At 35.1% G+C, this 12,223-nt stretch overlaps 1 long non-coding RNA gene across 2 annotated transcripts; it reads left to right on the forward strand.

The window, feature by feature from the left end:
* Positions 1-728: 728 nt before the first annotated feature.
* On the forward strand, positions 729-4,926 carry LOC141344944 (uncharacterized). 2 transcript variants are annotated; one of them, XR_012356873.1, is made up of 6 exons: positions 729-950; positions 2,210-3,456; positions 3,803-3,912; positions 4,009-4,074; positions 4,152-4,313; positions 4,399-4,926. It is a non-coding gene; the product is annotated as an uncharacterized lncRNA (long non-coding RNA). The 2 variants fall into 2 exon arrangements; XR_012356874.1 differs by having other exon boundaries at positions 4,016-4,074.
* Positions 4,927-12,223: the final 7,297 nt, after the last annotated feature.

Consider the following 12,223-nt stretch of genomic DNA (forward strand, 5'->3'; position numbering starts at 1 on the left):
AGAACTATAATTTATGTTTTAGCCTTTTCTTCAGGCCCTTAAAGCATAGGCTTGCATCTTGTTACGCACTTCATTTCACAATGCCATTTTCCTGTTCTTATTCGATTTTAATAACTCTGATCAACAAAAATATATATTAGAAATTAAGATAAAAATTATATAAAACGAAATTCGTTTAAAGAGGGATTTTCCACAAATAAAAACGTACGAAGTGGTCAAAAATTGTGTCTGACCTTCTCAATTCTCCCGGCGTATTTTGTCCTATTCATACCACGTCCGACATTTACAAATAACACAAACTTCTTTCGTAATTAATATATTAAACTGAAACAAAACACAAACAAATAATATTTAAACATAAATGTAAAACAGAAAAGACATTGTTTCTAAAATGGCTGCAATTAACGATATAGATCGCACTTTCTCTTTCCGTTTAATCTGTCGACTAACCTTTGCTGTTTTTTTTTTTATCTTTCTGGAGGTAAACATTTGCCCGTTTGGTGATTAAATAAACTGTTTTAGATTTCTGCTTGAACTACACGCGACGCGTTTTGTGTGTCTGTGAGAGAGATACCTGCGAGTTGTCCGCGCAAAGCAGCGCTGCACTTTTGTCCGGTTGAGCTTGTGTTTTTCCCGCACATGGCACGTGTGCGCGCCAGAAACGCGGCAGGCTTCGTTGCACAGAATTTGCACTTTGAGCTACGTGTGCATTGTTTGACCAACCCGTTCTCATCAATTTGCGTATAAATAACACGACTTTGCACTTTCCAATTTCGTGTAATACATACGCCAAAGTCCAATTTCGCGTGCATATGATACGCCAATCCTTCCCATTAACTTCTGTGGAGAGCAGATGCGTACAAATAGCACGCAGCATCTTCTACGGCAGTGACGTCACCTGCGAGGCTCGGTTTGCCCCGTTCACTAGATGCATATACACCTTCAAACAGGTAAGAAAGGCAACAAATTATCTTTTCTTTTGTAATGAGATCATTATTTTAATTATTTCGGTCCTTCTGCGTCTCTGTACATGGGGTCATGTGTTAAAATGGAAGCGTGTGCGTTTAAATTAGAACAGTCGGCTGCTGCGTTAGCACAGCTGCTAATATTAGCCTAAGCTAACTTCTAATTGTTGCTGTTTTAAAATAGATAAATAAATAAAACCGTTTTAATTATATTCACGTGGCTAATGACAGCTTTACAGATCAACCAAACCAGTGTCACGTGATAAGCGCGATCATGTAAAAGTCCGCACATTTACCATAGTTTTACCACTGTAAGCATAGTTTTAGTGTGGTATTTGTATTTTAAGCACATTTACTATGGTTTTACCACTGTAAGCATAGTTTAACTGTGGTATTTGTTTTTAAAGCACAATAACCACAACATTTACCATGGTTTTACCATAGTAACTGTTGCTTGACCATATTTTGTGTAGCCAATGCACAAGTCACATCGTTTACCATGGTTTTACCTCATTAACCATAGTTTTACTGTGGTATTTGTTCTTAAAGCACAACAACCACAACATTTACCATGGTTTTACCTCAGTAACCATATTTTTACTGTTGTATTTGTTTTTAAAGCCAACATTTACCATGGTTTTACAACTGTCAGCATAGTTTACTGTGGTATTTGTAGTTAAAGCAAAATAACCACAACATTTACCATGGTTTTACCTCAGTAACCATAGTTTTACTGTGGTATTTGTTTTTAAAGCACAATAAACACAACACTTACCGTAGTTTTACCTCAGTGTCCATTTTTTTACTGTTGTATTTGTTTTTAAAGCCAACATTTACCATGGTTTTACAACTGTCAGCATAGTTTACTGTGGTATTTGTAGTTAAAGCACAATAACCACAACATTTACCATGGTTTTACCTCAGTAACCATAGTTTTACTGTGGTATTTGTTTTTAAAGCGCAATAAACACAACACTTACCGTAGTTTTACCTCAATAACCATAGTTTTACTGTGGTATTTGTAGTTGAAGCACAACAACCACAACGTTTACCATGGTTTTACCACTGTAAGCATAGTTTTACCATTAACTGTGATTTTACGGTATACTATTTATAAAGCACAGTAATTACAATGCTTGCCACCTTTTATACTTTTTTTATTATTATTTAATTATATAAATGAATTTTATAATTATTGTGAATTATTGTAAATATTGTAATTTAATATTTTTTCTGTCTTGCAGTTACATCAGATCACTTACTCCAGCAGCTCTTTAAAGAAAACAACTCTTGTAAATGCCATCACTTGTTCCTATTTTTCTGAAATGTAATCAATAATTAATTTACACATAGTTTTGCTCTCTCTCTTTCTGTGGTCCATTATGACATTTTCATAATCTCATAATTTTGACCAATTCTGTCAGAAAGCTGCTAGAATTAACAGGGAACTTAAACTCAAAGCTCCCAGTGCTGATCTTGAAGAAGTTATCAAGGAGTCTGAACAAATCATTCAATGATTCAATCTTTCTCAGTAACGTTGAAGACATTTAGCTATAACTGATTTGATGTAATGCACACATCCTTATTTAATCTGTTGATAATAACATTCCTTACAGTCGTTCCTCTTAAATATTTTGGTTCCAGATTATTTTTAGCACATTGTCTCAACATGTATATATTTCTCTTTGTTTCAGCTGAAAGGGAAGACCAAAGGACGCCAGTCATGGGATCTGAATTGGGCCATATTGTGCATTTATGGAAAAGACCAAAGGCAAACATTTCAAAAAGGTATGTCAATGTCAGTCTGAGCATCTTGACTGAACTGTAGCATCTAGCATCTACACCAACAGACGATTACATTCTGTTTAATGTTATACATACTGCACTTACAGTATGCTGTTGTCTGCCATTGTTTTCAATGTGTTTGTTGTTCATCATGTGATCACATCTTTCTTTCTGTCTTGCAGTCATTCTTCATCAGCTCTCCACAATATCAGCCCTTCCAAAAGCTTCCACTCTTTCTCTCTCATCTGCTCACAGTACTTTTATTGCCATCTTCCAGTTTTTGCATGTATACTTATTTTTTAATTTCTCCTCTACAGTCAACACTCACTCCCATCACTGACTTGTCACGTGACAAATCAGATCTTCAGTTAATTTGGCCAAATCAGATCACTTGAAGCTGTTCACATCTAGAGCAAGAACTACAATGATAAGTATTTTAACCTTTTATTTTTCATACTGAAATAAAATAACATTCTGCTTATTATAAGCGTGTGCTGCAGTGATGTTGTCTTCATATACATGCTCAGACTATTCACAGTATGGTGGATTTTGATTGGCTGTCAATGTTTTTATTTTTCATCATCTGGAAAAATTTGTTCTGGAAGAGATTCCAACCATATTGTTTCTCTGTGTCAAATAGCTGCGGTGTGGACTCATCCTTGGTGTGAAGAGGCCTTTAAACTGCCTACAACTAAATCGTCAGCAGGTAATCATATTTAAAGAATTCATATTAGCTTGCTATTAAAGAAAAAAATTCTAATGCTGCTTTCCTCTCACTCTGTTAAACTTGCAGACAAAATTCTTCAAAATGTTTCTTCCTCTTATTCCTTTACTTCCTCACTTACACATTCTTTTGTGCTCTGTTGTAAGGTAGAAACTGAGAGTTTGCATGATGGTGTTTTCTCAGACTCTGAATCTTATGTGTACAGATGAGCTCAGGAGTCTGCAGGGAACTTGAGCTTGAAGTATATAATTATAACTGCTTATTTTGTGTTTAAACAACAATAATTAAACATGGGGTCAATAAATATTTTCTTGTTTTACAACTGGAGACCAAAAACGCATAGAAAATCAGTCACAGCAAGCCAGTCAAACCAGTCCTGATGAATGAGGAAAGAACATGGTCTTCTTGTGCCCAATTAGAAAAGGCAGATTTCCACTGGTATGTATGTAATCAAGCAATGTAGTTATATGCATTTGATGTTGATCTCTCAAAAGATAACATTATTGTTTTTCACAAACACATCTTTTTTTCGAGCTCCTAGAATTAGCAAATCAACTGTGGCATCATATCTGGAATTTGGGCGGGAAATGACAGAATATGGTGAGTACTGACACCAGCACCTGTAATCACCAGCACTATTTCTCTGTTGACTTATTTATTTGTCTGTTTGTTTGAAGGAGGATGAAGCCAGTTGATGAAGAGATTAATTCGACGGCCATCAGGTATCTGCTGTGAAGACGGACAGCTCTACTGTGACCGCTCAGATGTTGCGGCGCAAAAAAGAGCAACAAGAGTTGTGGAGGGATTCTTTTGGCCCATACCTCCAACAAGAATCAATGGTAAGTCCTATGCAAAAACTATAAATCCTAATTCTGTATATTGTTTAATGATTTACAACATTCTATACATGTTTTGTCCCTCCAGGACATCTAGATCAGGTGGTGTGTGAGGAAAGCACAGAGGACCATCAGAGACTCCAGCCAACTGCATGGATCGCTCTCATTGTTACCATCAGGCAGAAGTTATTGCAGAACCTACACCAGCAGACTGCGAGACAAATTCTTTCCACAGACTGAACTGAACTCGTACCAGTAACACCACACACCACATCATGTACTGCACTCTAACAGTTACACTGTCTGGACTCTGACTCACTGTTATTCTGCACCCTGACATTCTGTTTGCACTAATTCATACCATTCTTATCATTATTTGTATCATTGTTTTCATTTTGTGCTCACTATAGCATACTTTTTCACCATATATTGTTCTCTGCATGTACTGAATCCTTTATATATATATATATATATATATATATATATATATATATATATATATATATATACTGTGTATGTGTGTTATATATTTAATATTTTTCATCCATACTGTACTGCTGCAGTTTGCACAAATAATTTCACTTGTACACATGTGATTATGGTATTGTGACAATAAAGTGATTTGAACTGGTCATTTCTTTTGTTCATCACTTGTACTGTAGTGTGCTGGATAACAACTGCAAATTGTTTATGACATGGAAGAAGTTTATGGATAAGCAAGTAAGAAGAAGAAAACCAGGAGAGCACAGATGATGAGCAGGAAACTTAATGTGATTCTATGATGCTCAAGAAATTTGACCCATGACATAACCCATTTTTATTTCTCTTGAATATCATTTGTCTTTATAATCCACTTTAGTTGTCTTTCTGATGTATTCTCCAGTAAAGTATTGCACATGATGTTGGAATAAAAAAGTATGGTGAGTATTCTGTATTAGGGATGGTGTTTGGTGAAAACACCATTTAATTTTGTAAACAATACACCTAACTATCATGAGTGTTTTAATTAAGGCATGAACATTTGGTCATATTAAAGACATTCAGTTACCTGAAGGCAAGGCTGAAAGATGAATTAGAAAAGACTGCATGGACCATATTGCTACAGACACTTCCTGCACAACTGAGGGTGATGGACCAGGGAAAGATCAATACTCAATACATAGATGTGAATCTAATCCTGTATTATAAGCAAGATGTGCATGCACGTTACTGATGTTTCACACCAGAGAAAGAATAAATGAGGTGTTTTACATTATGATTGTTTGCATTGCATGAATTGTATCTCCTGGGCAAGGATGAGCTTCAAGCCTGCCAAGCCCAGGTCTCTGGTCCTAAAGAAGGGTAAAGTGTCCGACCGTTTCCGCTTTGCCCTGGGAGAGACCATGATTCCATCTGTGAATGAAAAACCAGTCAAGAACCTGGGGAAGATCTTTGATAGCTCCCTGAAGGACTCAGCTGCTGCCATAAAACAAACTAAGTGCAACCTGACCACCTGGCTCACAGCGATTGACAGATCTGACCTTCCTGGAAAATTCAAAGCCTGGATCTACCAGTATGGAGTCCTGCCAAGAATACTCTGGCCCCTGTTAGTCTACGAGGTACCAACATCAACAGTCGAGGCCCTAGAAATGTCGATAAGCCAGTTCCTCAGGAGATGGCTGGGGCTCCCTCGGTCCTTGAGCTGCATTGCCCTGTACGGCCATTCCACCAAGATGCATCTTCCTTTGAGTGGACTAACAGTGTCCAAGTGCCACCAGAAGGTGCATTCAAATCCATATGGCTTTTGCACCATAAATACACACTGTCTGTACCTTGTCTTACTGAAAGACACATTGAAAGTGTGTGATAGTACAATGAAGGATCACAATATGTATTGTTTTGTTTTTTTACATTTGTGTCTTCATTTAGCATCATCACTGAATTCTTGCTCCTGATCTAATGAAATCAGTGGAGCCCCTTTCAAATGGGAACTGTTTAATTCTTATACTAAAATAACCATGACTTGCAACTTACATATTGGCAAGTTGCTGAAAAGACAATCTCAAAAATGTGACTCAGCACAGTGTGTTGTCAATGAGGAGAAGAGATTTGTGCACATTTTAACTGCCCTTCCATCTCCAGGGGCCCAGTAGTGCCCTGGAAGAGCAAAATAAAATAACATTTCAAATGGCTTTAAATCAGTGTCTTATTATGATGACAAAGAGAAAACTGGCAGGACAAGTACTTTTGCTATGTTAACTGCATAATGTTTTAAAATGTATATAGAAAGGTGGTATAAAGGTGTTTTAAAAAGTGGTCTAGGTAAAATAGCAAATTTCAGCCTGCCTCTTGAATATGCCATAGATGTTTGCACAATGAACATGTTTAGATAAGCTTTGTTAAAAAAAGATTGTATTTTGTCCGATTTCATAATTTAACATTCTAAACTACATTACCCAGAAGCCTTTGCCATTCTATCGATGGAACGCTAAAAAAGATGGCGCTGTTATTTGTAGTTTAAAGAAGATATGCTTAGGGTTAGGGTTAGAATCTCTGTAAAGTGGCGATTACTCACAACATAGCAACACTGTATTGTTAACTGAGGGTATTACAGACGTAATAATAATTGCAAAACGGACTTTGCAACATCAAGCGTTTTTTTATTTTTTATTTAGTTTAAAAGATAGTCCAATTACAGCGAGTTCTACGAGTGCCACGGGAACTTTCAAAGCCAAGGGCATCCCAGCTGAGCAGAGGTACCAAACTTACTTGTCCATATATGGTCATTTATGACAGGATCTTGGGTTCTTGTGGGGAATGGACAGATAATCAGTTGAATGTTCATATAAATAAAAATGTAAAATAAATATATAATAATTAGTTAAACATGAAGTATTTTTCTACTATTCAATTTGGCTTTTGTAACATTTACAGCGTATTTATAGTGGTTAAATAAACAGTTAATCATTTCTGTTTCCTGGAAATTGTCCTTCTTAGATCTGCCAGTTTAACTATAGGAATAATAATAATAATAAATCATGAAATCACACATTTTGTAGTTATTTCCCAATGTTTATTGATATGTCAAACCTTTCCCAGATAAACAGTCATTATGAAAAAAATTAAAAACAAAAACCTGCTGATTATAAAATTGTACAACACTCAAAAATAAAAGAGAATTTGTTTACAGAACATGTTACAAGATGCCAAATAATATTCAAGGCTCCAGCTGAAAATATATTTTCTTCCCTTTAACAAAAAATTAGGCAAAAATTATTAAGAACAATACTTCAATATTTTACAATTATTACCTCATATGATATATTTCCTGTTTCCTTTCATCATTGTTTGCTTCTATTGTGACTAAACGCAAGACAAATGAATGATTAATAATCATAATATTTATAGTAAGTTGTTAGTGGTAGTTATAAATCACTATATATTGACAGGAGTGCCAACAGTAGAGATGGGAGTGAGTAGAGGAGAAATAAAAAAAATATAATAATAATAATAATAATAATAATAAGTAGACACATAAAAACTGGAAGACGGCAGTTAAGTACTGACAGCAGATGTGCCACATGAGAGAAAGTGATGTGGAAGCTGTTGGAAGGGCTGATATTTCTGGAGAGCTGATGAAGAAGGACTTAGTAGTCTGTGAGAAATCCTGCAAGACAGGAAGAAAGAATTAATCACGATGAACAATTTTTCAAAAACAGATGGCAGACAACAACATACTGTAAGTGCAGCATGTACAACAGTAAACAGAATGTTATCGTCTGTTGGTGTAGATGCTGAAATAGTTATTATCATAGATCTTGTTCATGGTGTGACCAGCTTTAAGTTTAAGATATCATGTACTGTTAGACAGTGGCAATTTGTAAAAATTCATAAAGAAAGAACAAAATGGACTTAATATAAACTTTATGAAACAAACACTGACTACTTTCAATGGCAAAATTAGCATGAGAGTTCAGGCAATGGCCAGTGACAAAAGTACAAGTGAAAGTTGTAGAGTTTTACATAACTAGGCTTGTACAAGATGATATAAATTTGCTGATATGCTGTTAATATTATGAATGAGTTCTACATGACTCTTGGTTGGTTGTTCTTTCTAATAGGGCTGTCGAGCAAGCTGTGCAAAATGTAACTGCACTACAGTTCAGTCAAGATGCTCAGACTGACATTGACATACCTTTTTGAAATGTTTGCCTTTGGTCTTTTCCATAAATGCACAATATGGCCCAATTCAGATCCCATGACTGGCGTCCTTTGGTCTTCCCTTTCAGCTGAAACAAAGAGAAATATATACATGTTGAGACAATGTGCTAAAAATAATCTGGAACCAAAATATTTAAGAGGAACGACTGTAAGGAATGTTATTATCAACAGATTAAATAAGGATGTGTGCATTACATCAAATCAGTTATAGCTAAATGTCTTCAACGTTACTGAGAAAGATTGAATCATTGAATGATTTGTTCAGACTCCTTGATAACTTCTTCAAGATCAGCACTGGGAGCTTTGAGTTTAAGTTCCCTGTTAATTCTAGCAGCTTTCTGACAGAATTGGTCAAAATTATGAGATTATGAAAATGTCATAATGGACCACAGAAAGAGAGAGAGCAAAACTATGTGTAAATTAATTATTGATTACATTTCAGAAAAATAGGAACAAGTGATGGCATTTACAAGAGTTGTTTTCTTTAAAGAGCTGCTGGAGTAAATGATCTGATGTAACTGCAAGACAGAAAAAATATTAAATTACAATATTTACAATAATTCACAATAATTATAAAATTCATTTATATAATTGTTTTTTTTTAAGTATAAAAGGTGGCAAGCATTGTAATTCCTGTGCTTTACAAATAATACACCGTAAAATCACAGTTAATGGTTAAACTACATTTACAGTTGTACAACCACGGTGAGCATTATGGTTATTGTGCTTTAACTACAAATACCACAGTAAAACTATGGTTACTGAGGTAAAACCATGGTAAATGTTGTTGTTATTGTGCTTTAACTACAAATACCACAGTAAAACTATGGTTACTGAGGTAAAACCATGGTAAATGTTGTTGTTATTGTGCTTTAACTACAAATACCACAGTAAAACTATGGTTACTGAGGTAAAACCATGGTAAATGGTGTTGTTATTGTGCTTTAAAAACAAATACCACAGTAAAACTATGGCTACTGAGGTAAAACCATGGTAAATGTTGTGGTTATTGTGCTTTAACTACAAATACCACAGTAAAACTATGGACACTGAGGTAAAACCATGGTAAATGTTGTGGTGGTTGTGCTTTAACTACAAATACCACAGTAAAACTATGGACACTGAGGTAAAACCATGGTAAATGTTGTGGTTATTGTGCTTTAAAAACAAATACCACAGTAAAACTATGGCTACTGAGGTAAAACCATGGTAAATGTTGTTGTTATTGTGCTTTAACTACAAATACCACAGTAAAACTATGGCTACTGAGGTAAAACCATGGTAAATGTTGTGGTTGTTGTGCTTTAACTACAAATACCACAGTAAAACTATGGCTACTGAGGTAAAACCATGGTAAATGTTGTTGTTATTGTGCTTTAACTACAAATACCACAGTAAAACTATGGACACTGAGGTAAAACCATGGTAAATGTTGTGGTTATTGTGCTTTAAAAACAAATACCACAGTAAAACTATGGCTACTGAGGTAAAACCATGGTAAATGTTGTTGTTATTGTGCTTTAACTACAAATACCACAGTAAAACTATGGCTACTGAGGTAAAACCGTGGTAAATGTTGTGGTTGTTGTGCTTTAACTACAAATACCACAGTAAAACTATGGCTACTGAGGTAAAACCATGGTAAATGTTGTTGTTATTGTGCTTTAACTACAAATACCACAGTAAAACTATGGACACTGAGGTAAAACCATGGTAAATGTTGTGGTTATTGTGCTTTAAAAACAAATACCACAGTTAAACTATGCTTACAGTGGTAAAACCATAGTAAATGTGCTTAAACTACAAATACCACACTAAAACTATGCTTACAGTGGTAAAACTATGGTAAATGTGCGGACTTTTACATGATCGCGCTTATCACGTGACACTGGTTTGGTTGATCTGTAAAGCTGTCATTAGCCACGTGAATATAATTAAAACGGTTTTATTTATTTATCTATTTCAAAACAGCAACAATTAGAAGTTAGCTTAGGCTAATATTAGCAGCTGTGCTAACGCAGCAGCCGACTGTTCTAATTTAAACGCACACGCTTCCATTTTAACACATGACCCCACGTACAGAGACGCAGAAGCAGCGAAACAATTAAAATAATGATCTCATTACAAAAGAAAAGATAATTTGTTGCCTTTCTTACCTGTTTGAAGGTGTATATGCATCTAGTGAACGGGGCAAACCGAGCCTCTCAGGTGACGTCACTGCCGTAGAAGATGCTGCGTGCTATTTGTACGCATCTGCTCTCCACCGAATTTTTTATTATGAAAATCCAAAACAATTATCTGTTGAATATGTTGTTAACTTTCTTATACTGAATGCAAAATTTTTCATTCATAAGCAAAAATGGCTCAAATCTCTTCTTTCTTTTCCCCTTTTTCTTGCTGATCTTGATTCTGTTGTGTCTTCTCTCAGACTTATAAATAACAAAAAGAGTGCCAAATTTTTGTTGCATTATGACAATTTTTCTAAAAGGATGTAATTTATGTTTATACTTTTCTTTTCTGTATGGATTACACAATAATTTGATGTAAGCAAATCCAGAATATTAGTATTATATATATATTTTTTTTTTTTCTTTCTTTCTTATGACTATGTCTTAGGAATGTATCAGTCTGTAACTTCCCTGTTCTTGTATGTGTTGTACAAATTTTTGTAATAAAAAAAAAAAAAAATCTGCTCTCCACCGAAGTTAATGGGAAGGATTGGCGTATCATATGCACGCGAAATTGGACTTTGGCGTATGTATTACACGAAATTGGAAAGTGTAAAGTCGTGTTATTTATACGCAAATTGATGAGAACGGGTTGATACATTACAGCAGCAAAAACAGTGAGGAAAACAAAATCTTACATTTGTTTAGATCCCACTATGACGTGACTGCATGGATCCGTTCAGGATTACTAAACAGCAAAATACAATTAAAAATATAAACATTTTGAATGTTTTTTTATGTTAAAGGTGGGTTTCTGTTTATTTAGCTCAACCGACCACTTGCTGAGCAAGAACAAACTTCACTGGTATTGTGGAAGCTCAGTGACCTGTTGCATAAAACTACAGTAGCTGAACAAACTCTGTTTGACAAAACCAAACATATCCAGCCTGATTTAGATCAGGGTTCAGCAGGCTCGATATAAATATTTTGATATAAATTTTTTGATATTAATATTCTCTGTCAACTCAGGGTTTGATCCCAGGAGTATTCCAGAAAGCAGGTTATGTGACATACACTATCCCCCGGTTTCACAGACAGGGCTTAAGCCTAGTCCTTAAGCCTTGTCTGTGAAACCGGGGGTATATGTTTAAGAGTAAGTAAGCGGATAAAATCAAAACATGCTCCAGAGAAGGTTCTGTTCCAGGGTTTGTAAACTTCAGAGCTGTGCACCCACCCATATATACAGTCAAGCCCGAAATTATTCATACCCCTGGCAAATTCTGACTTAAAGTTACTTTTATTCAACCAGCAAGTTTTTTTTTTTTTTTTTAATTAGAAATGACAAAGACGTCTCCCAGAAGATAATAAGACGATCTACAAGGCATCATTGTGGAAAAAAATATTACTCATCTTTTATTTACATTTGAACAAAAAGTGGCATGTCCAAAATTATTCATACCCTTCTCAATAATCAATAGAGAAGCCTTTACTGGCTATTAAAGTAATCAAATGCTTGCTATAATTGCTGACCAGCTTTTTGCATGT

Source organism: Garra rufa, chromosome 10 (assembly GCF_049309525.1).
Source record: "Garra rufa chromosome 10, GarRuf1.0, whole genome shotgun sequence".
In the NCBI taxonomy this organism is placed as follows: domain Eukaryota; kingdom Metazoa; phylum Chordata; class Actinopteri; order Cypriniformes; family Cyprinidae; genus Garra; species Garra rufa.